A 23,606-nucleotide genomic window follows, 5' to 3' on the forward strand; every position below is an offset into this window, starting at 1 on the left:
ACGGTGTTAATGGGGGTTATAACTAGCGTGGTTCAAATTCCAGGATTTGATTTAATTCAGATGTTTTAACTATGATTTAATACGGGTTTGATTTTTTAAGACAGTTTTGATTGTTTTTAAAATCTATCAAGTTTAAAGTTTGTGTTTTCGGAAACAACTTTGCCGAAGACTTCCTATGCTTCTTTACTATATAATATTTTAGCAATAATCGACGATGAAATTAAGCGAAATTTTTACTCTATACTTAATTGGCTGCAATATATTAAAACACATATTCTGATTTAAAAAAAAATGTGTTCGTTGGTTTTCAACCACGTAATAAAAAGGCCATTTATTTTTTATTTTTTCTATCTTAAACTATACCAGGCCTGCCCAACCTTTTCGGCTTAATTTTCACATTCAAGTCGTATTTGTCTACATTTTATAAGACCGGCCCGTGGTTTAATGGCTACGGCTCCCGCCTCATAAGCGGTCTGTAATTGAACTTTGAATATGAACAAAAAAACGCATAGAATCAGGTGGGATTCGAACTCACACCTTTGGATTGGAAGTCGGATGCTCTAGCCATTCGGCCACCAAGGGATTAATACTCCTTGAGTGAATTAATCCGAAGTGGTGAAATAATGTCACAAGGTCATATTTACTATATAATACAACAATCCCTTCCCCAATGATTCCCCTACACACCACACACCATTATAATCTATAAATAACTCGAACCGGTTGGTACGGTATGTCCCCGGCTTCTTCTTCTTCCCCTGATGGTTCTATGAAATGTGGGATCCGTTCATAGAATCTGTCTCATGCGGTTAATGCAACGCAGTAGGCCGGGCCGCTTTAATGAATGTAATACACTTCGGGGGTTCTCGAAAGTACTGCAATCGTTAATAATGACAAGAAGGAACTTGAGGCGTAATCTAACCATAAGTTCTTCCCGGATGCTTTCTTCGGACTTGCTGCGCTTGTGTTCGATTAGATTAGATTAGAAAAAAAAGGGGTGCCACGATATCTCAACACTGCCTTGACCAAATCGTCGTAAAATTTTGATGAATACTCGTTAAACCGGTCCCTTATGCATGAGTTTATTTTTAAAAAAGATAAAAATATTTTTATGTTGTTCATACACAGAAAATTGTGTAAATTTGGAAGCTTTAATTTTGGAAGGTTGAATATTACCTCTTTTATGATGTAATTTTATCTCAATTAAGACTGATAAAGTGACATTACACCAGAAAAGTGGTAAAAATACACATTTTCAGAGGTAAAATTAGACCCTTTTTCTGACATAAAAGATGTACCCCTTCCCAGATGTAATATTACAGCTTAAATCGATTGAAGAACAAACTATAAGAAATCGATGGCGCAAAGTTATGACTGTTTGAAAAATGTGCCAAAATCGACAAAAATTGCGAATTTTGGGACAACCCTTACATGGCGTAGGTCACCCTAATGAGCATAAAAAATACTGGTCTTATTATTTCGCCCCAGAGAACTTTTTTTTCAAATCATACTGCTTTCGTGGGGATTTGCTGAATAGTTTTAGTGATAAATTTGTTATGAAGAAGAATGAGTTGTATGATTCGTGTGCCAAGCTCGTTTTCTGATTTTGCAGCACGGTGTTGCTTTTATTAATTATATGCATTATTGAAAAAAAAAAACCTTTTTCATTCATTGCAAATGTATATATAAATTATCTATTAATAGTTTCAAATTGTTTTTTATCTTATTTTCTATGTCATATGATGGAAAAGAGCAGACGTACTGTTGTTAAGGTTTTGTGTTTTTATATCTAAGCAAAATAAAGGATTAGAATCGAACAATCATTGTGAATTTTATCATAAACTCGTCAAAGTCTATAGGACACCATTGCTTCTTTTGGGTCCAGTTGCAGTTTTGTGCATTGTGCTTCCTCCAGCTCACATGCCAACTCACTCCACATTTTTCCACCCACATCGCTGTGCGGTGGTAATATGCAATTTTTCAATTTCATGCCAGTTTTCTTGCTTTTATTTTCTCGCCTTCCACTTTTTTATTCTACCAAAACCCTGGGAGCGGGGTGTGTTGTTCTGCGGGATTGCGATACTGTGTATTTTTTGTGCTCCTTGTGTGATGTCCACCGGCCAGAGGAAATTTGCGGAATCACTTGCAGCAGCAGCAGCCTCAGCCCTTTTGAGCGCCAATTTTTGATTGGAGACCGGTTGGTTTTTGGCAGCTCACGGAAGCAAAAAAAAAGATTGGACGATGGCTGGTGACAAAATTTTTCTCCAAACTCAATTTGACGCAGCTCCGGAACACACTCGGACCGCTCTGCTTCCGGTGCGATAACACCCGGTGTGCGTATTTCCGGTCTTATTTATCCTTATGAATAATTTCGATGGTTCAATTATGGCGCGTCCTCGCAGGTTCCTTTGCGAAACCGGTGTGCACGGTGGTTGTGGGAAGTGCAGTTGAGTTCGAGTTATATTTTAACAATTTCTTTAAAGATATTTGAATAATTTGCATAAAATCGGTAAATCTATTAATGAGGATTTTTTTAGCGGAATTATGAATTTCCATGAAGAATGAAAATTTCAAATATGATTAAGTACCTCAGTATCTCAGAAATCTTCACCAGAATACACCGTGCCAGCATCAAAGATGCAACCATATTGAGTGACAGGAAATCAAACACGTCTCTGCTGCTGCTGCAGCCAAAAGTCCAGCATCCGCAAAAGTCGTCCCCGTTGCACATGTTGTGAGATATGCTCCTGTGTACATCTCCCACCGACAACATGCGATGACGTCTCGAAAAATGGCACGTTTTAAATGTCACCACCACCGTCCGGGAGCAGGAATCGCACAAGAAATTGCCAATTTTCACTTCGCGTCGTGGGAATTATTTCAGCGCAAACCTTCGTCCGGTCTTTGGAAGGTAGCTTTTTTTCCAATTCGGCAACGAGATAGTGACCAGTAGTGTTTCGTTTCTTGGACATTGCCTCGCCAGGACGAATGATGAATCCCCCCCTCGGTATCCGGACTTTGGGAGTGGTGCCCTGCGGAACGGGGGAATTTTGCTTTTGATTTGTCTTTTCCACGGCAGGCTGCAAATTGGCTCAAACCTCAAACCAAATGAATCCCCTTTCCTGAGCCGGAGGAGATACGGAAATGGCATAAAAACAGTTGATTGCAGTTGCGTTAGGGTGGTACTGTGTAAAGGAAAAATAATGAAAGTTTTCGTTTAAGGCACACAAAAATAAAGCAAAAAAAAGTTAACGTCAGTAGGGGTGACTTTGGGTCACCTCTGGTAATTTCTAAATAATAATAAAAAACAATTTGAATGAAAAACTGTTAACGTAGAATTGGGTACTAAAGCCCTATGTAAATTGTTATGTACAACGATAAAAAACACGATTAAAAACCATTTCTGATCACTTTTTTTCATTTTAATACCAAATTTTTTTTGACAAGACAACATTTTTTCGATGGATCAACTATGGTCCCCTTGGAACGAGCTGTCAAGTAGGAGCTTTTCTGTCAAGAAGGACCGCGAGGTTAATTTTTCAAAATTGATTTAAAAATCCATTTTAAACTCTTTGTGGTCGTACAAAGGGTCATTGTACTCAGAAAAATAAGCTTTATCGCTGTAAATAATAATATCAACAATCTAAGCTTCATTTTAGGACCCAATTGTTCTTAGTTTACCAACATTTTCCCAAAATATGATGGAAATTGATGAACTCTACCTTAAATGCCAATCGCTTGAAAATTTACTCAATCGCACCCCTTAACCTTTTCAAGCCTGAATAAAAAAAAACATTTTTTTAGTTAATGATGGGAAAATGATTCTTATGACCATTCGAAAATTATAGGCTGGTTTTGGAGTTTTTCATTTTTAGGTCTGAAAGGGTTAAAGGGTTAAATGGAACTAAAATGATGCTCGAATTCAAAGATTGGGTCAAAACAAGTAATCCGACAGTGTTATTTGTTAGATCGTATTGACATGCTACAATGTTAGAAGTGGAGATTTTGAAACATTTAAGTACTTTTCGAGCAATAAAAAAAAACCTTTAACCAGAATTTTCCTTTTATTGTTGAAAGCTGACGAAAACCGTGCGAGAAGCGAAGGCAAATAAAGATCAAAGGCTGGCCGGCCATCAACACAACCACCAGCGCGTATAAGAGTAAACCAGTGATGCCAGGAACTTCTATAAATGCCACATTTCCTGAGTTTCGCGACAAATGGGACCACTAGGTTGACACAAAAGAGCGCTGAAAGAAAAAAAAGAGCTCAGCCGATAATAGAAATTGCGTGAGCTCAAGTGCATTCTCGTTAGACCATAATACACTTGGGATTTTTTTTTTGTAAAATGCTTGTAAAAGGCATAGGAATATCTTATGGTAAAAGTCAAATTAAACAGAAATGTTCACAAAAAGTTGCTTTACTGGTTGGTGTACTTGGTTTTAGTAAATTTCAGGGAACACTCCAGATTATCCAGAATTATTTAGACACGACCACTTAGTATGCTGGGAATGGGTATATTTTCCCTATGTTTCATTGAAAAAAAAAAAAAACGATGAATAGAGTTTTTTAAAAGGACCTATTAAACAAAAAATCAAAAAAAAATACAAATTTTACTTGCCATGATTTCAGTATTTCAATAAAAAAAGTTCTGTCAAATGCATGGTATATCAGTAAAGTTGTTTTAAATAAGTTTTGACGAAAATAATATCCAGAGTTTGTTTTAAAAGGACCAATAAACAATTGTCTTTCATATTTTTATAGGAACTAATAAAAAAAGGTATTTTTTTTTTTGCAAAAAAAATGATAGAAAATCATACTTCAAAATATTTTTTTACTTTTTAAATCATTCTCAAAGTGATTATAAACGCAGGAAATGCATGTCAAGTTGTTTTGAGTTGATTGCACGTAAAATTTCTAGAAATTTTGAAGTTTTCTATAAAAAATGATTTTTTTGAATGTTCGATCCAATATTGCTTGGAGTTGTGACATTAATTTTGAAAATATTTCAAATATATTGTGAATATTTTTTTCTGGTGTAATTTATTCAGTGGAAAAAAATATTTTGAAAAATAGCAAATGGAAAAGATCAGAATCAAATTGAAAAAAACCTTATATTAATTTGGTACACAAATATTTACATAAAAAACAAATTTGAAATACTACGTTGACTCAGCAACATTTAATGTTTAACAATGGGAAACAAAATAAATTAAATATTTCTTTTTCAATATCTGTTCCAAATCGTGAAAATTTGACATCGAACTTATGTTTTGAATTCACTCAACTTATTTATTCAATATTTCTTGAACGGTTGAAGGGCCTCACAAGATCCTCTGTAGTTACTATCAGCTTAAAGTAAAATGTAATCACCAAAGCCGACTCGATCTTAACCAGGTCCCAGCACCGAAAAGGACCTAATAAATTTTTTTTTTGAAGGGCCTGAAATAAGGCTTTTTTAGACCTTTGAAAATAAATAATGAATGTTGAGAAAAAAAAACTTCCTTGAAATTTCTCCGATTTCTTCTTTTAAAGATTATCATGGCAGAAAAAATCTTTAATTTGGAAAGGTTGCAAATTTGATGGATGAATATTCTCTCTTTTTGTGATATTTTTACCTAAGATACTTTAATTTTTTTTTCGGTTTCAGATGTAAAATTACACATTTTTTGACACAAAATCTTACTTAAAAGATCTGTGGTAAAAAAGTGTAATCATTCATCAGGAACTGGTAAAATTTTTATCAGTTTTTGTTGAATTTCACTTTTTTACACACAATTACTCAAAAAAGAGGGAATATTTAACCATCAAATTTTAAACCTTCCAAAATAAACCTTCAATTACGGATGGACAAAAATATAAACAAATACCTAACCTAATAGACAGATTGATAATTGTACCACCCTAACCATCATTGCACACATATCCGCGAAACACCGCCAATTTATTTAGAACACCACCACCACCTCCACATCCTGCCCCCAATTCATTCATCATCCCCTCCCCTCCCGCCTGCTCAAATGACTTGATTTTCGCTTTGTTTGTTTTCAATCTTTTCGTTTATCACACTAACGATATCGAAAATCACATTGATTGGTAGTCGTCGCTTTGCGCGCTCATCGTCGGCGGCGGCGTCGCGTCGCGTCGTTGGCGGCATTTTCCCTTTGTTCCTCCCCGTCTCCCCCCATCGACTCAGCTTCTTTGAGGTCCTTCTCGAGCTTCTTGCACCGTATGAGAATGAAGGGAAAATGTGCAACGAACGGACGAACGGTTAGTTAAAATACCATCTCTTCATTTGGGGTTCTCTCGTTCCCGCCCTCTCCCGAATGTATGTGCTCTTTTTTTTCGGGAGGGCGAACATTTTGGCGGCTCGTTACTCAAACTGGGAAGCTGAAGGAAAGTGAAGCTGCAAAAACAAAAAAAAGTTTGGGGCGTGCAGCATCATTAGCCGAATTTTAATGCGCTTCCATCAAAATGTGATTTCGTCCAATTATTTTTGCGAAAATTGTTTCCTATATGAGGTCCTTTTTTGTTCTTGTGGGTAAAACATACGAAATCGAACAAACTAACTATATGGCATTGATATCTGATATAATGACTGATTTTGTTTTTTTTTGTTCAAATAGAAGTACAATATATTTGTTTAATCAATGATTTGAAACAAAACTTTTGTCTAAATACAATTTTGAAAACTATAGTTAATTATCATTTTCAAATTAAAAATTAAAATAAAGATTAGGGCTACACCATATTTTCTTGGTTTTTTTTTATATGTTGAATTTTGAACATTAGAGGTGAAGACGATTTCCATTCAATTTAAAGTCATTTTGAATCGACGTTTTCCGGAATGGACGCTATCCGGAATAAACGTTTTCGGAATAGACGTTATCCGAAATTGACACTTCCTGGAATGGAATATTCTGGAATTTAAACACTTGATTTTTTTTGAGTTCTCTTTGTCATACCAGAAAATATCTCACCTTTTTCATTGTTTGTAACCTAGTTAAAAATCGATGGAAAAAATGATTTTGAACTCATGTATGTTATATTTAAATGAATTATTTTAGAAAAAACTAAGTTTCGGGATTTTCTAAAGCCGATTAGCATAGCATAGCATAGCATTACGGGTCTGCACCACGCTGTAAGGGATGCCACAATGGTCAATTCAATATTCTTAGACAATTTGATTGCTGCGCGCAAAAATATCTAAGAACGTAAATTTCCACATTGTGCTCCAAGGCTACGCCCATACAGTCCCATGGGGATTTGGGAGGGGATGGTTTTGTTGTTCACTAGTGGCAAAAGTGCAGGGAACCCATGCGACTTTTAAAAGTGAACGGAATATTTAGGGAGGTTCGGAATGGGGGTTAGAGGAATTTCATCGGCCCAATGTTTTGGATGTTTGTAAGTGTAAATGTTAGTCTGTAGTGTATTATCTAATAAGCATATAGTTTTGTTATAATAATAAATGATAAATTTAATAAATAATTACTAGATTAAATATAATAAATATGATCAATATAATCAAAATAATTCCAGGAAGCTGTAAAAAAATAGCAGTAATTTAAAATATAAATGCTCCGGATGGTTCCAACGCTTTTTTAGAAAGTTTCGTTAATTTAAGCAATTTAATCATATATATGGTATGAGGAGATGGTATGTTACAGGAAAGGAATAGGACAACGAATAATATGAACATTTAAAAAAATCATATAGTGAGTAGATAAATTTACACGTAGACATTTAATTTAAAATAGTTCCAGGAAGCTGTAAAAAATAACAATAATTCAAAAACTAATAATCCAGATGGAACAACAAATAAAACAACAGAGACACAAGAATCCAAACACGCGGCTTCACACCTTCCACAGAATTCGACATGAACACGACCACGAATACAGCACAAAAAGAACACCACAAAAATCCATTTCCGGCACTGCTGCTTACACGATACTCACCAAAATGACTAAAACGATCGAAACGAACAAAACGACCAAAATGTCCAACATGACCAAAATGACCAAAATGACCAAAATGACCAAAATGACCAAAATGACCAAAATGACCAAAATGACCAAAATGACCAAAATGACCAAAATGACCAAAATGACCAAAATGACCAAAATGACCAAAATTACCAAAATGACCAAAATGACCAAAATGGCCAAAATGACCATAATGACTAAAATGACCAAATTGACCATAATGACTAAAATGACCAAATTGACCAAAATGATTAAAATGACTAAAATTTCCAAAATTACCAAAATGACCAAAATTACCAAAATTACCAAAATTACCACAATTACTAAAATTACCAAAATTTCCAAAATTACCAAAATTACCAAAATTACCAAAATTACCAAAAATTACCAAAATTACCAAAATGACCAAAATGACCAAAATGACCAAAATGACCAAAATGACCAAAATGACCAAAATGACCAAAATGACCAAAATGACCAAAATTACCAAAATTACCAAAATTACCAAAATGACCAAAATGAACAAAATGAACCAAAATGACCAAAATGCCCCTTTTCGGGATTTTCTAAAGCCGATTCTCTACAAAATCTCATAGAAAATTTGTTTTTCCAATATACAAATTGAACATGATGTCAAAGCAGCTAAATACAATAAATATAATAATTTCGGTTCTGTTGCTGTAAAGTTTTCCATGACATCATATTTTTTTTATTTTCTAAGCGATTTTTCCTTCGAACAAATTCGATTTTTTTTGTGATTTTTAAAAATGAGAAATTTTAAAAGAAAATCATAGGGAATATACATAACATTTATATGGGCTGTTTAAAACAGCTGAACGATGTTAGTTCAACAATTTAGATGTTGAAATCACTTCTTGAGACAACGATAAAAGTTATCTTAACAATTTCTATTAAATTTTTCTTCTTTTTTTGTTCTACTTATTAATATTTTAAAAAATAAAAAAAAACGCCCCTTGAATTTTAAATTGATTTGACTTATAATTTTTGATGACATTTGATGGTATATAAATTGAACACGTTAGTACATTAATCAAACATGTTGTTTAAATTGGAAACAAAGTGAAAATATTTTCAATCAAATTACAAGTGGTTCCAAATAACAAAGTCACAAGAAACAAAAATTCCAACTTCTTTCTGTTTCTTTCGAAAACAGATATTTTTCTGCAAATATTTTGTTTGTGCTGGTTTAAAAATATTTAAAAGTTTTGGAGAAATTCCGATTTTTTTTGCGAAAATAATAGTTTTTTTCAATACTTAGATATTTTGAAAAGTAATTTTGTAAATCAACTGAACAGATGTATAATGCATTTCACCACACTATTTATATTCCTATGTTAAACATATGGCTTTAAATTTCATTTTTTTTTCAACAACAACATTAGAAAATGATGTTAACTGTTATTGTTAAATTTTTTATTCATCAATGATTTTTATATGATTTTGGACTCTTTATCAAATAGTTGAATTTCAATAATTAATTAGGTCAGTAAATGTCGTTTTTTGACATAGACTTTTTTATCGAAATTTTGTCTTTTACCTTTCATTTCGTCATCTGAAAAGTTCAATTTTTATAACGTTAAATGTAACCTACATAAAATTTCTCATTTTCTAAGCAAACTAAGTTCCATGAGCTTAATTTTTAGGTTGAACTCTGCCATTTGTTATGTTCAATCCGTGAAATTTTTGGCACATTTTTTTTTATGAATATTTTTACGAAACATGGATAATAAAATGTTTAATAATAATACAACGGAAGCACATTAGTAAGCTTTTTAAATGATCAATAAAAAATAATAGTTTGTTCTGATTTTATGGAGGAATTGAATATTCGAAAAATACGTGTTTTCAACAATTTGCTGCAAACAATTTGAAATGGTTTGGAAATTTGGTTGCAAAGGAACTTTTATGTAAAATTGTACGCCAAATGTGATGGCGTACTCAAAATCCCAAACAACTTAATTTTCATCGAAAATAAAAATACAACAGTTTTAACACCTAAACTCCCAAGCTCGAGAAAAGGGGGATTTTTTATGGAAAGGGATATTTTTTCTAGTGTAACAATGTTGTACAAAGTTGTAGAGCAGACAATTACAAACATGTATAAACGTAAGGGGTTTGCTTCTAACCACCACAAGTTTTCGTGATTTTGTGATTATGATTAAAAAAGATTTTACGAAAAAAAAGTATTGAAAAATTTACCTTTTTGTATCTTTTTGTTTCGTCGTTCGTGTCTGTCGCGGGTGACATTAATAAGCCATAATCGACACACCAACCTTTGGAAAAACTTTTTTATAAATACAAGTCATACAAGTGTCATTAATTTCACTGTTTGAATTGCTAGCTGTTCTAGACCCATTCATTACAACGATCTCCATAGCTGTAATCACTTGCAGTGCAGCAATCAAGTAACTCACCACATCTAACTAGCAAACCATCTATTTGCAATCAAAACTCGCACGCCACGCTGTTTTCCCGAAAATTTTCACGACACCGTATAATTTCTGCTGCGAATCGCCGCAAATTAGCGAGTCCTCGCGCGTGGTAATCCATCTACGGACTTGGCTTGGCTTCGCGCGGTCCAATCAGAGTCCCACAATCATCCCGATCCAGAATCCGTACAGCAGTTGCTGCGTTTATTTCCCCATCAAAAGTTAATTAACTTTAAATTGGCTCAATCGCTCAATCAGTGAGTGTGCAAAAGCTCACACTGCTGTTGGGACTGATTCTGGGCAGACCCGTCGATTGATGGGCAGCACAAACAGCCAGTTAGTCCATCACATCACACACAGGTATCGATTTCAAATCACGCGCTGCTGCTGATGAGGGAAAAATCCTGCAGATACAGCAGGAGGAATTCTCTGGCAAATTGACAGTAAGATATTTTTTCTCAATTTTCTTTAAATAATTTTTTTCATGAGTTAAAACTTCTGAAAAAAGCTTTGTGTTGGTTTTTTGTATCTGAAACATTTTAAAACAAAAATTTAAAACATTCTGTTGAATTTCCAAAGAACTCCCCATTTGCCCTGGGACTTCCTTCCCCTGAGGGGGTTGAACTGGGGGTTGATCAGCCAAAGCCAGGGGGGCAGGACGCGCAACGTCGTAATCACATATCATTCCGGGACCAGTCAGTCGGAGTCAAAGTCGTCGTCGTCATCGTCGTTGTTATCTTCTCCACCCAGGAGTGAGTGCCAGGGTTTGGTTGGACTAACGAACAAGACGACGACGACGATCGTCGGTCGGATGGATAGTCTGCGCACGATTCGCTGAGGCATGTTGCATCAATGCTCGCCTCACCAATTGGCATCATTGAAATCTGCGCGCGCGTTGGCGTGGCAACCGAAAACCTCCTCCTAATACAGGCAATCCTAGGTGCGATGAAGAAAAAAAAAAGAGCAAGAACAACATCGTTATCCTTGCCGCATTGTATGCATATTATCCCCCAGCGGTGCTGACAATAACAAGGATTTGTGCGCTACGACGACGACGACGTGTCTAAACTAGTGACGAGCCAGGGATGGTCGTTGTGTGGGACGGATTCTATTTTGGCAGTCGGCTATTGGAGATAAAAATAACACGTATTCAATCAGCAAATCTTTTATGAATCTTTTGGTGTATTTCTGTCAATTGATTGTGTAATTTGATTACAAGCTAAGTTTTTGGTTCATTTTTAGTCGTTTTTTTTTATCAGCGATCCACGTCAAAACAGCAGGATCTTAATCAAAAGTTGTCCGATTTTGCTACTAATAATGGTGATAAGTTACGCTTTTTATTTAAAAAAATATTAGAAATTTTAAAAACAAGCACAAAAAAATACATAAAAAAACATACATATAAATCAAATAACAACTATATTTGATGATGAACAAAATATCATGATTATTATATTTTAGAATATTTTACGTAACATACCAAAAATTGGTGCAAATCCATTAAAAGGATTCTGAGACTTGATCTGAAGTTCAGATTGAGCTTTAATCAATTATTTTCATTTTATAATTTTTCAGTGTTAGTTTTTCTTTTTGAAATGCCATTTAAATATATTTTTCCTGTTTGATATTTATTACATTTTTGGTTGATGTCATATGTTAGGAATCCTAAACAAACCCAAAATAATGTATTTAATAGATCATTCAAAATTTTAATTTGAGTTTTATTTATAGACTCGATAAATGACTAAAATATGAAAAATATTGGCAATTTATCAAAAAATGGTCAAATCATGCGTATTTTTTAAAAAAAATCTATTACTTAAAATATTTTTAACATGTACAAGGTATTGAAAAAGTATTCATACAATCATATCTATGCTTCATTTAAAATTTAAAACAATAAGTATTGAATAGAATTGATAAACGTAAAGTTACCTGTATTATGTTTTGCTAAAATTTATAAAAGTCTACAACTTTAAAATGTGGGTTCAGTTCAAAATGACTCATATTTAAAAGTTGTAGGTTTTTATAAATTTCAGCAAAACAGATATACTATCCAAAATTAATTATTTTAAATTTCAAATGGGTACTCGAAATCAACTTTTTCTGATCAAGCCTAAATTTGGTGGCGCGATAGAATACCATCAGAACAAGCAAGAATCTTCTTTTTGGCACCACCCCAAAGTGTCTCATTTGTCGTCAAAATCGCAAAAAAACTAAATTTTCAAGCTGCGATATCTCGAGACCACAAATCGTTGAAGGTTTATCCAGGACTCACTGACGGAGTCCGTTTTGTAATTAAAAATTGTATTCAGTGTATTCAGTTGCGCAAGTGAAAAAAACTTTTTGCCTATTTTTTAACTTAGAGCACATATTTTTACATATGTTTTGACCTCACTATCGTGCTCCTGAGAAAATTTTACACATGAACGTTTTTGCCTTCCTCACCTCAATGAGGAAAGGCTATAAAATCACTCGAAAAATGAACTTCTGCATTCGACCTCGTAGATCCACCTTCACGTATCGACTCAGAATGTGTATGTCTGTAAGTCCGTGCACCGAAAAATATGCACACGGATATCTCCGGACTGGCTGAACCGATTTGGACCGTTTTGGTCTCATTTGATCCGTCTTGGGGTCCCACAAGACCCTAGTTTATATTATGAAGTTTAGAAAACTACTTCAAAAGTTATGCTAAAAAAACGTTTTCGGCTAATATTCGGAAGATTGTTAAAAGGGTGGTTTTTGTAAGAAAACCTGTCATGTTTTATAATGTTAGAAAGGTATTTGAAAGACCTTTCTAACGCGTTCAAAAGATTGAAGAACTGCTAACCCTATCAAAAGTTATGAGCACTTAAGTGTTATTTATACACTTTTTTGAGGCCGGATCTCAAATATTTTGATGAAAAAGTTGTCCGGATCTATCATGCGACCCATCGTTGGATAGGTAATCAAAAGACCTTTCCAACGAGTTCAAAAGATTGAAGATCTGACAACCTTATCAAAAGTTATAAGTACTTTACTGCCCATGATCGCATAAATGTCCCATATGCATTTTCATCACTTTTGAGTTATTGAATCAGTTTGGTTCAAAATCGTGTGCTCTTTCAAAAGAGCCTATAACATCCAGTTCTTTGTTCTAGAAATCAGGAGGAAATCCAGTTTATTCGTGAAAACTTAACACGTAGCCTTATGTGTGGGACAATCTTGTCTTACTTTTTTCTCAGCTTGCTGTTTTTGCATATGGGACATTTATGGGAACATGGGCAGTTTAGTGTTTTCAATACACTTTTTAGAGGCAGGATCTCAGATATTTTGATAAAAAATAAGTGTTATTTATACACTTTTTGAGGCTGTGTAGTGTATTCACTTTATGAATGCGAGGAAGGCACCAACCACCTAAAGGTGGATTAAGTAACGTTTAAATCTCAAATTCCTTTTAGTTCTGTAGATTTTAGTTCCCGAGATATCGCAGTTTGAAAATTGAGATTATTCACAACTTGTTTTGATGGTATTAATAGTCTTAACAAATTTGAGCTTGATTAGAAAATGTTGATTTCAATTTTGCTTTTTTTTGTGTACAAATATTGTAATATGTGTCCGACTTGAAAAAAGATGATAAATATTTGCAAACTGGTTAATTAACCTCATAAAAGGCGTATTAAAAAAATATATTACTATCAGTAGAGTTAACATTGGCTCTGCAGAAATTTGTATGACCCAATCTCACCCCCTCCCCCCGTCTCGACTTACCTCTGTTGACGGTACTTTTAAACTATCTCCAACACATAAAAGATATTCAAAAATAAAAGATTCCACCATTCAGTTTTATTGGTGAATATTCAAGATACAATAAGTTTTTTGAGGTACAAACAGAGTTTCGGAGTTCTTTTCCGCTGTGTGTTACATCATAATCCATTTTGGAACAATTATTGCTTGTAACTAAGGGGTTACCAAGAGTAAAAAAAATAAGAAAAAACTTACTAAAAAATATGTTAAATTTTGAAAAGTTTCAATGCGAGAGAACTTATTTGTGTTATGGTTGCTTAAATTTATTTCAATATACAATTTGAGGATGCTTTAAATAATTTTTTTATTATTGTGTAGCAGCACTTCTTTTTTTACAAAAAGGTTTTCTAGATATTAAAGTTATTTGTTTGGAATAAGCAAATGACTGAAATTATTTAAAATCTTTGCAATGCCGTTGAAAATATTTTTCAAAGTTTGTGTCCTCATCAAAATCGGCCCGAAAATTTTTGTTTTTTTCTGAATTGAAATTAAATGCGTTTTCCATACTTAGTATGTTTAAGCTAGATTATTTTTTTTTAATTTTTGTGGAATTCCGATGTACAGCACCGTAAAAATATATCTGAGACTAAGATGGTATTAAATGCATTTCAAAACACAGCTTTTATTCAAATGTTAACGATGGCTTATAATTTTAAAATTTATACATATTTTTTATATTTATGTTGTTATTAATAGAACTCAATTATTTTTTTCGTATGTCGTTAAGTCGATTTCTGAAAAAAAAGATCAAATGAGGTTTTAAACGGTTTTGTTAATGATACTTTGAGTGTTCAGTGTGTTTAGAAAATTCATTTTCATTAAAACATTTTATGTCTGCTGTTTGGTCAGAATGAAATTATTTTTCCACGAATTAAACAACAAATCATGGTTTTAGAATTGAACCCTGGCTCTCTGAAATCACTCATGTGTCTGCGAAAACTTCTGCCAATTGGAGGATAAGATAAATCTTGCACCAATCACTGCAGACACTTAATCGCATCAGCCTCCCACCCCCGTTTTCCTCCCGCACCTCCCTATGCCCGGCCATGACTGTCAGGATCTATGCAGCGGCAATTGTTTCACCCACCCACCCTCTTCTAAATCGACGGGATGGGTTAGAGGGTGTTAGAACGAACAACTAACACTCGACGACCGGCTGCACTCTGGTCGCTGGTGGACCGTGAAGCTGAAAATATGATGAATAATTCCGGCTCGTTGCCAACGCCTTCGTCAATCAGGGAGAAAAAAATGGCCAGTTCCGGACCACGTGGGGGAACTGGCGGCATGCATACGAGTGTAGAAATCGGTGAACCGAAAGAGAAAGATTGATTGTTTCGAGGCTGCCACACCACGTGGATTGGTGTGTGCCTAATTTATTTATGAAACTGCATAACAACAAATAAACAAAGCCCGAAAATAAATAAACCCACGATTGCGACCGGCGGACGAATCTGCGCGCGAATTTCAACGGTGGTCGTGCAATTGCAGAAGATAGCAGTTCCTCGTTATTGGCACTGGCTGGCCATGAACGGAAACCTGATGCTCTGGCCCTGGCCACATCAAGGTGCGAGAAAAAATCCAACCTGGCAGCCGAACGAACGAACGAACGAACGGCGCGGTGTGGCCAATTATTTTGATTTGAACATAATGGCAAACAAACTTGTGAATTGAATTTAATCATTTCGATACGAATTTGATTCGCGCAGGATGCTCGCGAGCACTGCCTGCGTCCTTCTGGCTTGTACACAGTGTTAGGGGTTAGGTATTGCTGCAAGAGTGCATTTTTCGTCAAGTTGAGCTGCCTAAAACTAGACTGCCACCGTGTGCACTTGCCAAAAAGTGCACACGGTGCATGTTTGCACTGGGGGAAACGGGGGTGGTATGCAGTTAATTTTAAAAATAAGGTAAAAAATGATTTTTTTAAATATTGAGTTGTGTAGAGATTTGAAATCATACATTTACTATTTTATTAATTTCAAACCATTCACCATTTCAATCAAATAAATCATTATTTCAGCTCTACAAAATTACTGAATAGTGCGTCCATCCCGGGAATTCCCGGGACAAAAATCCCGGGATTTTTCAAAAACCGGGAATTCCCGAATCCCGGGATTTTTTATAATTTGTCCCGGGAATTCCCGAAATTGAAAAAAAAAAACAAATTTTGGTCTGGAGATTCAGAATTGGTTGTGGAAATAGATTTTTTTTAAATATTTCCTATTTGATTTTCTATATTTCTAATAGATTGAAATATCTTCGTATTTTTATGATTTAAAATTTGGAAAAAAAAATCAAATTATTTTTAATCAAACACCGGCATGTGGGGCCAATCAGGACAAATAAAAAGAATTAAGACAGCTATTTGCCATTTTTTTTGCATGATGTTTTGAATAACATTGGTTAAAAAAAACAGGAACAGAACAAAACGATTTCACAGAACATCGATTACCAAATTTATTGCTCTAAAATCTCCTTACCTATTCAGACTATATTCCTGTTTTTCCTACTTGGCGGTTGAACTTTTCAGCACCAGCATAATTTTTTTTTAACAGTGAATTTATTTAACATGTGGATGTTTGCAAAAATTCCATTCAAAAGGCGTTTATTCGGGATTGCAAAAAAATTTTTTTTTCAGCACCTGTCGTGTTTCTAGATTACTTTTTCCAATGCGAACCAATGCGTCAAGAGTTTTCTATGTACATAGGACATTGTGAAAAAGTAATCGAGATTAAACCGATAAATGTACGACTCGTGTTGAGAAAATCTTCTTTTTGCCACTTGTTGCATAAACTTTTATTATATAAAACATTAAATTCAAAACTTATCTAATCTACATTGACTGGTGCCATTTTATTTGATGTCGCCTCTAGTTTTTTTTAAAGATATTTTCAAAGAAATTTTTCATATATATTTATATAAGTTATTTAAATTGAATAACATTGTAGTTCATTTAAAATCCAAAACACAACAAAGAACAAAAAAAAACCTATTTTAATTTCATTTAAATTATATTAAGACCGTCGTCCTTGTTTGGAATGAAGTGTAGATTATCGCCAATTAATATGATTGAGCTTATTCTATGGTTTTAAGCTTAAAAACATAACAAATATCTGGAGCAACACGAGAAAAGGGCGGATAAGCATTTTGACAGTTTGAACTATTTTGCTATTTCTCAAGCTTCAGGTAACTTTTTCTCAAAATTCGAAAGGGGAAACATTAGCTGACCTCCACAGCTACCATTCAACACTATGGGTTTTGTAAAATAGTTGTTTATTGCCTGGGAAATTGCAAAATAGTTGCAGCTGTCAAAATGCTTATGCGCCCTTTTCAAATGTTGCTCCAGATATAATGAAAAATAGATTTTATGACTGTTTAAAAAATTTCCCGGGATCCCGGGAATTCCCGGGATTTCAAAAATATTTTTCCCGATTCCCGGGAAATTTAAAACCCGGGAAATTTGGACGCCCTATTACTGAATATCAGACTTCAACCATTTCCCCTACAACGAACTCGACTACCAGAAAAAAACAACACCCCCGACTGTAACGATGGCAGCCAATTGGTTAACTTTTGAGAAAATAGAACTTTTAACGAGATCTACGTTTAGACGTGCACACACACACATAAACACACAGTGGTGCTGTGTTTGCAATTGGTTTGGCAGCAAGTTTTTTTTCGCCGATGCTCTCACATTGCATCGCACTTCCGTCGTTCAATTTGACGACCACCTTCCGACACGCACTTACTGCCACCAGCTCCACCCTCGCAAGTAGCAGAATTTTAACAGAGGTCCTGGGTTGTTTCTACGTTCCAGGTTGGTTAGTCACTTTGGGTGCTGGGGAATGGTACCGTCAAGCCATCAAATTCTGAAAAAATAAAATGTTTTATCTGAATTTGACAAAAAATATTTATTTTCATTATTTAACCAGATATGTTTTTTGAATATATATTAAGATACTTTGAATACAGTCGAACAATAATTCTAAATTGTTTCGTGATAATGCATTACTTAGATACTGTCTCTCAAAGTAGACAAAATTCAATTCAATCCTTACATAATATGATCGATTGTTAAAAAAATTAAATGAAAATAAATATTTTCAAAGATGGTCAAGGTTGGTCACGTCTAATTCAGGTTAAAAAATGCATAATATCAACAAAAAATCAATCTGAGGTGGCTATAACTAGAAAACGGTGCACGAATTAAAAATTTATGGAAAGTACTTTTGTATTGCTAATTTGTATTGCTAATTACTTTTGTATTGCTAATTAGATTTGGCATGATTTCATTATGATTTTTTGTTTTGTTGAATTGTCAACACTGCAACGTTTATTAAAGTTAAAATTTTGCCATTTTTTGTCATCTGAAAAATATTCAAAAATAAAAAAAAAATCAAAAATGGTTATCCTGCGCACATTTTTTGTATGAGTGGTTAATTCATAAAATATTCAGTGAAGCGTTACTTTTTTCTGAAAAGTTTTTAGCAAAGGTCACAACCAAACATAAATTATTAAGATCTTTTTTCCTCTAGTAAACTTTGTTATCATTATACCTTGGGAAGAGATTTAAAATTTCTATTAAAATTTAAATACTTTTTAAACCATAAAAATAATTTCAATTTGTTTCTGCTCCAAATGTTGTTGATAGGAAATGTTATATAAAACATACTAAGTACTTTGATAGGATTTCAATTTGTTTTTGGAATATTTCCCTACAGGTAAGGTTTAACTCAAGATTATTATTTTTAAAACATGCACTATTTTGGGAAATTTTTTTTTCAATAGTGAAAAGAAAAATAGTTACGTTAAAAATTCTTAGTTTATATTCCGGGGTGACTTTGATAGTCAGAGTTTTTCTGGTTAAAATCATATTTAGGATGTTTAAACTTAATTTGTACGTTAAATGTACCTTCACTAAAGAAGCTAATATTGTTTTTAAGAAAAAAAATCAATGTTTATATTCAGTTAACCAAGTTTATATGCTTTTCAACAAAATAAATATAAATTTTAGGTAAAATTGTTAAAAAGTCGGAATTTTGCCTGAAATTTGAATAAACTAGTTTTGTTTATAAAATTATCGATTTATATTGCATTTTATAATGAATTCGAAGCACTAATCGCAAGTTTTCACATTTTACATGAAATTTGTTCAACTGAAATTGCCTAGAAATTTGGAGATTTTTTTTAATTGTGTTTCAAAAACACATATTATTTATTATTTACAAACTTATTTTACCTTCTCCTAGTGGAAAATTGCCCAAAGAATCCGAAAATGCATTCCGTTTTCCGATTCAATATCATGTTCATTGAGAAAATCATTACACTTTGAGAAGTTTAAAATGTGTGAGTTTTGATCACCATTTTCTTAACTATAGTTAACTAACTTTTTAAACTTTTCAGAATTTTATGAAAAGTTCTTTTTGAGGTTCTTTGAACACTTCTCTACCACGGTCAGAATGATTCTAAACAATTCCGTACGTATTTTAATTGTATTCTTCATTTTGCGGAAAAATCGCAAACCTATCAAAGTCACCCCGTTTTACGGTACTTACTTAAAATTTTAGTTTTTTGAAGCATGAGCATCAAAAGAAGTTCAAAAGCTTATTAATTTTTTTAATAAACTAAAATTTTTACAAAACTACGTATTTTTGATAAAAAACGCAAAATTATTGTATTTTCAATATGTCCAGGAATTTTTCATACGCAAGTTATATTTTTTTGCAGATTCTTTTTTTTACAATTCTACGTATTTTTGAATAAAAGTTTTGAATTTTCTAGTTTTGTACAATATGGGTATTGAATGGTCGGGATTTTTTCATCCTTTCTTGAGTCGTAATTCTTTTTTTTTAAAGAGTCAATATTTTCACAAACTAAGTTTTTTTCGAAAAAGCATTGAAATTTTTAGTTTTCACAATACGACCATAAAATGATCGCACATTAAAAAAAAAAATCTATGAAAAGTAAAAGCTAGGTAGTCTTGTGAAAATTTGAATATATTTTTTACACACTGTATAAAAAAATCCCATAAAAAACCATATTGCAACCACTCAAATCTGAAGTTTTTTTTAAATTATGATTAAATTTTGTGTGTGTATTTGAAAATAAGTAGTTTTGTGAAAACTTCGAGTATTTTCAAAAAAGATTAATTCATTTCGAAAGGTATGAAAAAATCGACATTCGATACTTATATTAAAATATTCAGTATTTCTAGTCTAAAATACGATGTTTTTCATGTTTTAAATTTTGAGTTTTTTTTTGAAAATATGTAGCTTTGAAAAAAAATTGAGTATTTAATAAAAAAAAATCGATTATCTGAAAGTTCGATTATATGAAGTTTGTTGATCCGAAAGGTTTGCATGGGACGTCAAATAATCGAATCGTGATGAAAATAATTTTTTGCCGTGTTTTTTTTTTATTTATTTTTTTTTAGCTTTAACATCAAATTTGATTTCCGTGAGCCCATTGAAGTCCAATTTTAATGCTTTATTGTTTGTTATATTACCAAATGCATTTCTCTATATTTCACTGCCGCCATCTCGGATTTAAATATCTAAATAATTTTAGAGTAGTTAATCCTCTACTGCCCACATTTTTTTCGAAAATTTGTATTCGGCCCGTGTTCAGGAGGTCATTTTGAACATCTTTTATTCTACCACATCCTTTCATTACATTTTGCTTATTTATTTTGTTCATGTTTTTACAGTCAATTTTTAAATTTGTTGCTTGTTTTTCACATTTTCTGGTATAAAATTGCACCTTTATCATTTAAATTGTAAAAAAATGCGTAGAGACACAGTCTGGGCACTTTAAAAATGACTGCATACTTCTTTTTACTTAAAATATAGGAAATGTTAGTAAAAAACTCAGCCAAACTTTACCCCTAAAACAAGTCAAACTTCCAACCCATACATTTTCAAAAAAATCAAGAGTTCTGCTTTCCAATGCTTTTTAAAGTTCAAAAATTGGATGAAAAATGAATGTTTGACGATTTTTTAAATCGAAGCCCGTCTAAAGGCGGAGTTGGGGGAGGTCATACAATTAAAAATAAGACAAGATTTTTTTTTTAATGCAAAAAAAAATGTGAATCTAAAATTGGTTGGCTTATTTTGAGTAATTTTCAATTTGTAATTTCGAAAGTTCACGTTATCTGTTCGTTAAGAAGCGTTATAATCACGTAATAAAGCCCTTTAAAAATTAAAAGGATGAAAATAAAATCATGTTTTACATGTACAATATAGAATTTTGCCAAAAATGTAATACAATTTCAAATATTACCTAAAATATTTCTAATGTTCGACCAAACTCATCAGAAAAAGCTAAACCCTCTTCAACCCAACCCCGCCTTTAGGCGGGCTTCGATTTAAAAAATCGCCAAAAAACAATTTTTCAACCAATTTTTGATCTTTAAAAAGCGTTGGAAAGAAGAACTCTTCAAATTTTAGAAAGTTTATGGTTTGGAAGTTTTAATTGTTTTATGTGACTTTGTCAATGTTTTTAAAAATGTCATTTTTTTAGGGGTCAACTTTGGCTGTGTTTTTCACTAACATTTCCTATATATTAAGTAAAAAGAAGTAAGCAGTAATTTTTCTAGTGTCCCAGACTATGCATCTGCGCATTTTTTTACAATTTAAATATTAATGGTGCCATTTTAGAGCAGAAAATGTGAAAAACGAGCAAAAAAATGAAAAAATGACTGTAAAAACATGACAAAATTAGATAGGCAAAATGTAATGATAGGAGGTGGTAGAATAGGTCAAATACTACCGAAAACAAACATAAACTAAACAAGATAAATGCAAATTAAAATACTAAAAATAATTCAAGAAAAACATAAAACAAGAAAAGTAAAGTTTTTCGTAGAACAAAAGTTGCTCAAAATGACCTCCTGAACACGGAAAAAAATAAAAATTTACGAAAAAAAAAATTGGGCAGTAGAAGGTTAAGAAAGAATTTTAGTTATGCTTCAGCCAGAAACATGAATTAATCAAAGTATTTGTGAGAAATATTTTTATATTTACTATCTTTAAAATTATTTAAAATCTTGAAAAAATCTAATTCCTAAAGTTGGTAAATTTATTAATGTCAATAGATCTTTGTCTCAAATACACTCTCAATTCAATGTTTTTTAATTCGTTTAATTATAATATTAAACGCGTTGTATCGTTGCTCAACGTGATGGTTATAACAGTAAAGTTTTTTTTATTAAACCATAGGAAATGTGTTGACTTGATCTTGTAATAAATAAAATGATCTGAACTTTGCTGAAATTAACTATGTTGCCTTTTCAGTATATTTGAGAATTTTTCTAATGCAATTTTTACTAATATTACAATCTTCAGTTGTAGAGAAGTATTTTCATATTATGTCAAAAATGATCGCATCGATAGATACAATCTAAATTCTCAGAACTACCTCACCTTACGGTATCTCCCACTGAGTTTTCCCACCCCCTTCTCGGTGTCGAATTGGGAATATTTATTTTCAAAGCCAACTCGGCGGCCGCTGACGTGGACCAAGGTCCGCCGTGCGACTGCAGTTTTGTCCGTCCGAAAAACGTGGCAGAACCCACTCCACGTGAGTCGTCCTGCCTGGCTTGCTTGGGCCACAGGACCTGCAACCTGCAACAGCAGAGATGCACTCCCGAATCGGTCCGTTTGTTAGTTTAATGCAACTCGAGTCCACTCAATTGCAAAACCGGCCAGAGTTGGCCAGTTCCAGGCTCCGGGTTTGGTCCTTGGCAAATAACAGGGACTCCGGCCACCGTTGGTCGTCATGGAACGGGTCGGTCGTTCATCAACGGCAAACCGGTCGGCCGAGGTCCTAAGCCACAGCTAAGCTAGTTTGGCCGATTCTCGCGCCCGTGTGTGTGGATTTGGACCGCGTGTTGTGTGTGTGTGTGAATGTTGTTTTTATTCCACTCGGTGGATCACGTTTCGTTCTTGTATGTGTGCGTTGTACGTGTGTTTGTTCCAGAGGAAACGTCGGCGTCCCAACCTCACTCTCTCTCTCGCTTTCTGCAGCTGGTGAAGCCGCTCCAATTGCAAACGATAACAAAAGCATTAGCGAAGTCAATCGAACCAAGTCCGCGGACCAATGTGGGGGGAACTTCCAGGCACTGACCAGGGACTTTTTGGAAGCGGGGAGTCTATTTTCCCGAAATCCAGTGCAAACATGTAGGCAGAGGAAAAAAGTACCTCGGACTAGGTTTAGCGTAGTGTCCAAATGACCACTTTTTGGAGCTCGATTTGAGGAGTCCTTTTTCTTTTCACGTTCAGTTGAGTGTGGAGAGAAGAGTGGGCGCTCCGATGTGATTGGAGTGGCAGAGATTTTTTGGCGTTTTTCAACAGTGGACTTTTTTTTTGCAAGAATTTAGCTGCAGTGGAA

Source organism: Culex pipiens, chromosome 2, assembly GCF_016801865.2.
Source record: "Culex pipiens pallens isolate TS chromosome 2, TS_CPP_V2, whole genome shotgun sequence".
Taxonomy (NCBI): Eukaryota; Metazoa; Arthropoda; class Insecta; order Diptera; family Culicidae; genus Culex; species Culex pipiens.